Genomic DNA, 6843 nt, shown 5'->3' with positions numbered 1-6843 from the left:
AAGTCGGTTATGCAAGGGGAATGTATTAGCACCCCTCACATCCATGGTATTCCATGGGAACCATCTAGGATGTTTGCGCTTACGTGTGTATCGTTTATCGAATATTTGCTTGCCAAAGGATTGCGGAGTGGAGGTAGATTTTAAATTAGTGTGCTCGCCAAGGAATGGATCCTCGTGCCTACGTATGCCCACTTGTTGAAGTGAGAAATCAGAGCTTTCGTAGTTCGTGGTTTTGAAATTGTTTATGTTTGTTTTGTTGATTTTATTACCTTGAAGAAGGGTTTTCGAGTGGTGTCGCCCTAAGGCTCAAACAAAAGGTTTGAATGCGTTGAGTTATTTTTATGTTTTGAAGAAAGTGTTATTGATTTCGGATTGCACTAAAGACTATGGATAAAGGTGAATACCTCAAACGGTAAAGCCGAGCGTCTTGTGTTCGAAGCATTCAGAATGAGTGTAGGAAAGCTCCAGTCTCATCCCTTCTTTATCGCTTAAGGCTCGTGACGTACGATCCCAATCGCCATTTATTGTGTTTTTGGATTTTTATTTGGAAAATGCCGCTTGACGTTGGATCAAGGGTTTGTTTATTGAATTTGATTTGAAAAAGAGACCACTTGACGTTGGATCAAGGGTTTGATTATTGATTGCGAAATGGTGAACGTTCCTAATGCCTAAGGAGCATCTAATCAAGCAATAAAAGAAAGCGAGTAAATGCGTACATCGGAATGGGGAGGGGGTACATGTAAAGTACAAGGGAGTGCGGAAATAAAAGGTCTCATTGTCAGGTAGCCCAAGAGAAAGCCATGTGTGTGCAATTGTGTACTAAACTAGAAAGCATGCAAAAGATTACAATTGATATTACAAATTCTTCTTGATTCTTGCATGCTTCTTCCATGTTAGGTCACATTTGTCCAATGTTTCTTTTGCAAAGGGTCCTAATGAGTCTCTAAGTCCATTGTCCAAAGTTCTCTCCATGCTTGGGAAATTATTATCCTTTTTCATTTTTTAAAGTCTTAACCATTTTTAGATTCATTTTAGAATGGGATGGATGATGCACAATATGATAAAAAAGCAAAATAAAATTAAAAGTGCATAAGGTAAATGACGGAAATTAAATGTTAGGAGTTAGATACAAGAATTTAAAATGCAGCAATTAAAGGTTAGAAATTAGATGCGGAATTGTAAAGAATTAGGAATTAGAATGCAAAATTTAAATGTTAGGGATTAAATGTTAGAACTTAATGGTTAGATGTTATATCAAAGTAGAAAATATTCAAGAAAACAATTAACAAAAATATCAATTCTAAAATATTAACCAAATATCAATCTAAACAATTATCAATTCTAAACAATTATCACTAACTATCAAGAATTAAACTCTAAACAAATGTCAAAAATTAAGTTCTAACCGATTATCTAATATTTTCTAAATTTTCTAATTAGCTTCCAATTAATACTTCTAATAAGATTTCTAATACTAATTAAATTTAAGATTCTAATTACTAATCTAATTAATATTCTAAATCAACATTCCTAATAAATCTCTAAAAACTCCCAATCAAACATCACCTATTAAACTTCTAAATCAAGATTAACAATTAAATCTACACAGAAAATCAGGATGGGCCTAACTGGAAAATACTAAGCCCAATCGCATGGGAGGTGTGCTGGCCAGTGGATGGTGTATGCATTGTGAACAGACAGGCCCAAACAGTCAAGGTGTGACCAAATCCAAACGTAACAAGAGTTTACTGAAGGAAAGAAAGAAGAAAAAGCACTTATGGAAAAGCGCTTACCACATACCGCAATCTTTCTTCTTCCGCTTCACCTAGGACTTCTTCCTCCTCTGCGCGTGGTTGCTGTTGCGAGAATCGAAGTCAATAGCGACTGGACATGTCGGATCCGTATGTTGATGCACCGCGTGGCTATGGCTTCGTACGATCTTTAGATCATCGGTGCGAAGTTGTTGTTTGTTGACGATGAGTAGTCGTAGTCACTGAGGGAGATGAAGCGGATTCTGGTGTTGGTTGAATGAAGCGAACTCCGACGATCGAAACCGAGTGATGAACGATGATGCTTGCAACAGAGCGAATGGCGACGAGGCTCGAAGTGAAGACGACGATCGGAAGCGATTCAATTCCGGAAAGGTACTTTCAAGCTTTTTCTCTACTTTATTCTGTTGCGAATCACTTCTGTTACGAAGCTTCTTCCTCAATTCTTTTGTGAAGCTTTTCTAGTGTTTCGATTATGTTATCGATAAGGTGATTATGAAGAGGGATTGGAGTTTATGGTGTTGAGTGTTACCAATGGAAGGTTCAGTGTGTTGGTTCAATGGAGGTTGAAGGTGGATTCTAGATTGTGATTGTGAAGTTTGTTAGAATTTGGAGGGAGGGAAGAAGAAGAAGAATCTGGAAGCGTAGTGAAGGTTGGATGAAAGCTCGGTTGGGAAGAGGAGGTTGAAGTGGTGGTTAACGGTTTTGTGAGTTTGTTACGGTTGTTGAAGGAATTGAAGAGAGGCTTGGTTCAGTTGTTAGAGGTTGAAGAAGATTAGGTGATGGAGGAAGAAGAAGAATCTGGAAGCTTTGAGAGAGGTGAGGATTGATTTATATAGAGTGATGGAGAGTGAGATTAGAAGCTTGTTAGGAAGAAATTATGTTATTGGATTGGTTATTTTTCTGTGAAATTATGCAGGAATTCTGTTATTGAAATGGCTCGGATTTTATTCAGGCTAATTTGTGCAATTTTGTTGTTGGCTCACGTTTTGCAGTTTGGTTGTATCAGCTCGTGCATTAGCTTGTGTTGGCTTGAAGCTTTGCGTTGAAATTTTGCAGGTTCAGCTTGGATAGTCGCGTTTGTAAGCCTTGGCTTTGTAGCAGGTGGCTCACGTTTGGATCAACAGCTTTTTGGTAGCACCTTTTTGAAGCTTACGTGTATCCGTTGTTTTGGAGCTGATTGTTGTGCTGCTGTAGCAACTTCTTGGAAGCTTGATGCTGCGTTTCATTGTAGCAACTGTATTATTTCATTTGCTTTTTTCTCCATTGCATTACTTATTATTATTATTTATTTTTATGGACAAACTACATGCTTATGGTTTTGGATCATGTTATGGAATTATTTGGAAAATGGTTTAATTGATTTTGGAATTGGATATGGTTTAAAAATGGATAAAGGGATATTTGGATTAGTAAATGAAAAAGAACTTGGATTGGTTTATGAATGGATTTTCTAAATGAATAGAAAAATGAGTTTGGATAATGGATTTTCTAAATGGATAGAAGAAATGAATTTGGATAGTGAAAATGGATTAATGTGGATTATTAACATAAAAAGGATGAATGGGCTTTAGCAAGTTAACAATCCGAAATCATTGACATCGAAATATCGACTTTCAAAATGACACAATGAATTAATCAGAAACTCATCGATCAATTAAAAGTCCACAAACAAACTTAACCTCAAAAATCAATCCAAACTCCAAAAATTAACTTGAAATTAGAATCGATATGAAATTAGAATTAATTTGCAATTATCGCCATGATTACGAGATGATGACGGCCTTTGCCATGGATTATTGAATCCAACCAACACGACTCGTGAATCGAATTGAACCATGCTTATGCAGATGACATGGATGTTTATGATGATATGCAAATATTTGGGATTAATGACCTATAAAATCAATGTGAAGGGTGTGGGCGAATTTCAGGGTATGACGCCTATTCACCCAGAAGATCAAGAAAAAACTACCTTTACATGCCCCTATGGAACTTTTGCCTACAGACGAATGCCTTTCGGCCTCTGTAACGCTCCAGCTACTTTCCAACGCTGCATGATGTCAATATTCCCAGATTACCTAGATGGTATCATGGAAGTGTTTATGGATGATTTCTCGGTTTGCGGATTCGATTTCCACAATTGTCTTGCTAACCTTGAGAAAATCCCGGAGAGATGCGTGGAGGTGAACCTCGTGCTAAATTGGGAAAAATGTCATTTCATGGTGACCGAAGGAATAGTTTTAGGACATATAGTTTCCGAAAAAGGTATAGAGGTAGATAAAGCTAAAATAGAAGTTATAGAAAACCTAAAACCACCAAAAACCATCAGAGAAGTCCGAAGCTTTCTTGGACACGCTGGATTCTACCGGCGTTTTATTAAGGACTTCTCCAAAATAACTAAACCGTTAACCGGACTTTTAATGAAAGATGCTGAATTCATTTTCGACGAAAAATGTAATGACGCATTTAATCTTTTAAAGTAAGCATTAATCTCTGCACCCATTATGAAACCGCCCGATTGGTCGGAACCTTTTGAGATAATGTGCGATGCTAGTGATTATGCAGTTGGAGCCGTTCTAGGACAAAGAAAAGATAAAAAATTACATGCCATTTATTATGCCAGTAGAACCCTAGATGCTTCCCAACTTAATTACGCAACAACCGAAAAAGAATTACTCACTGTAGTTTTTGCTATAGACAAATTTAGATCTTATCTAGTAGGAGCAAAAATTATTGTTTACACCGATCATGTTGCCATTCGTTACCTATTAAGTAAAAAAGATGCCAAGCCCAGGTTACTCCGATGGATTCTATTACTACAAGAGTTTGATTTAGATATAAGAGACAAAAAAGGCACCGAAAATGTAGTGGCTGATCACCTTTCTAGGCTAGAACATCTAAAACCTGAACTAGTACCTATAAACGATGATTTCGCCTATGATAGACTGATAGCTAAAGTAGAAACCATTGAAGACAATAACCTAGATCCTTATGAGCATTCCCAAAATTCCTTAGCAATAAGTAACGTACCCTGGTATGCAGATTTCGTTAATTACCTAGCTGCTGATATAACACCCCCTGATCTTGACTACCACCGCAAGAAGAAATTCTTCCACGATGTGAGAAACTTCTATTGGGACGAACCACTCCTTTTTCAAAAGGGGTAAAGATGGCATTTTTCGCCGTTGCGTTCCAGAAGAAGAGGTAAATAATATTATCGAGCATTGTCATTCTGCACCTTATGGTGGACATGCGAGCACCTCTAAGACATACGCCAAGATTCTTCAAGCTGGCCTATTCTGGCCTACCATGTGGCGTGATGTCTATGCTTTCATTGTCAAGTGTGATAGATGCCAACGCACTGGAAACATTTCAAGACGTGATGAAATGCCTCTAAGAAACATTCAGGAAGTAGAACTCTTTGACGTATGGGGTATAGATTTCATGGGACCTTTCCCACCATCCTTAGGAAACAGGTATATCTTAGTAGTTGTAGACTATGTGTCTAAGTGGATTGAAGCTATAGCTGCACCCACAAACGACACTAGGGTAGTAATCAAATTATTTAAAAACTATATATTCCCTAGATTTGGAACACCACGTTTAGTCATAAGCGATGGAGGATCACACTTTATATCGAGAATATTTGACAAACTTTTAAGAAAATATGGAGTTAGGCATAGAGTAGCAACACCATACCATCCACAAACTAGTGGCCAAGTAGAAGTATCTAATAGGGAGATAAAACAAATCCTAGAGAAAACTGTTTCTATTTCTAGGAGAGACTGGTCTCAGAAGCTTCAAGAAGCATTATGGGCCTATAGAACCGCTTTCAAAACCCTATAGGAACTACTCCTTACCAACTAGTTTATGGAAAATCATGTCACTTACCATTCGAGTTAGAGCATAAGGCCTATTGGGCCATTAAAACTTTGAATTTAGACTACTTAGCTGCTGGAGAAAAGCGTACCCTAGACATTCACAAATTAGAAGAACTTAGGCAATCCGCCTACGAGAATGCAAGAATATACAAAGAGAGGACAAAAGCCTATCACGACAAAAGAATAATAAAGAAAAACTTCAATATAGGCGATTCTGTTCTCCTTTTCAACACTAGGTTACGGCTCTTCCCTGGAAAGCTACGTTCAAGATGGACTGGTCCTTTTGAAGTATCCAAGATTCTGAGATCCGGAGCCGTAGAAATCAAGAACGATACCTGTAGTCCATTCCTTGTAAATGGACAAAGACTGAAGCTCTACGAAGGAGGAGACATTCCAGCATACTACTCGAGCCACACCCTGATTGATCCACCAATTACCACTACTACAGGTGTATAAATTCTAATCGTCAAGCTAATGACGTTAAACAAGCGTTGCGTGGGAGGCAACCCATGGTTTTTTCTTTCATTTTTACTTTTTCGCTTTTATTTTATTTTTATTTTATTCTATTTTACAATGAGACTAAAATTTAAATGGTTTGTATTTTCAGGATCACTTTCTTAACTTTTGCCAGGATGCAGGGTTTTGATGACATGCATGTTGCCTATAGAGACAATGCTCAGAGGGGGCGCTGCATTGCTTTATACCAGCGTCCTATGGCACCCACACGTTACCCTGACCAGCATTGTATGGAGGCACTGGGTATCGAGCCTAGTATCCGATTCCTTAGCCACCAGCTCCACTGGGACGAATTTGCTGATGACTTGAGTAACACATATAGGAACCTGACTTTGGAGTTCCTGAGTTCATTCGACTACGACCCATATTCTGGACCAGATGGGAATGCTGCTTTCAGGCTTTTTGGAGTTGAGTACTCTTTCAGCCAGAAAGAGTTCGGCGACCTGTTGGGTTTCCAGACTACTCCTGATGCTATTCCGGAGACACCATTGGGATATTTCCTGGGTAAGGAAGTGGAGAAGTTTTGGAGTGATATATCAGGTGGCGGAAGCCAGGATCCATCTACACAGTTATCTTATGTCATACATAACCCATCCTTCAGGTATTTTCAGATGATATTAGCACATTCCTTCTTGGGAAGACAGGATGCAGAGACACTACTGAGTGAAGAGGAG

This window comes from Lathyrus oleraceus, chromosome 6, assembly GCF_024323335.1.
Source record: "Lathyrus oleraceus cultivar Zhongwan6 chromosome 6, CAAS_Psat_ZW6_1.0, whole genome shotgun sequence".
NCBI classification, from domain to species: Eukaryota; Viridiplantae; Streptophyta; class Magnoliopsida; order Fabales; family Fabaceae; genus Lathyrus; species Lathyrus oleraceus.
The sequence above is the reverse complement of the archived record's forward strand: the minus strand, read 5'-3'. Positions refer to the sequence as shown.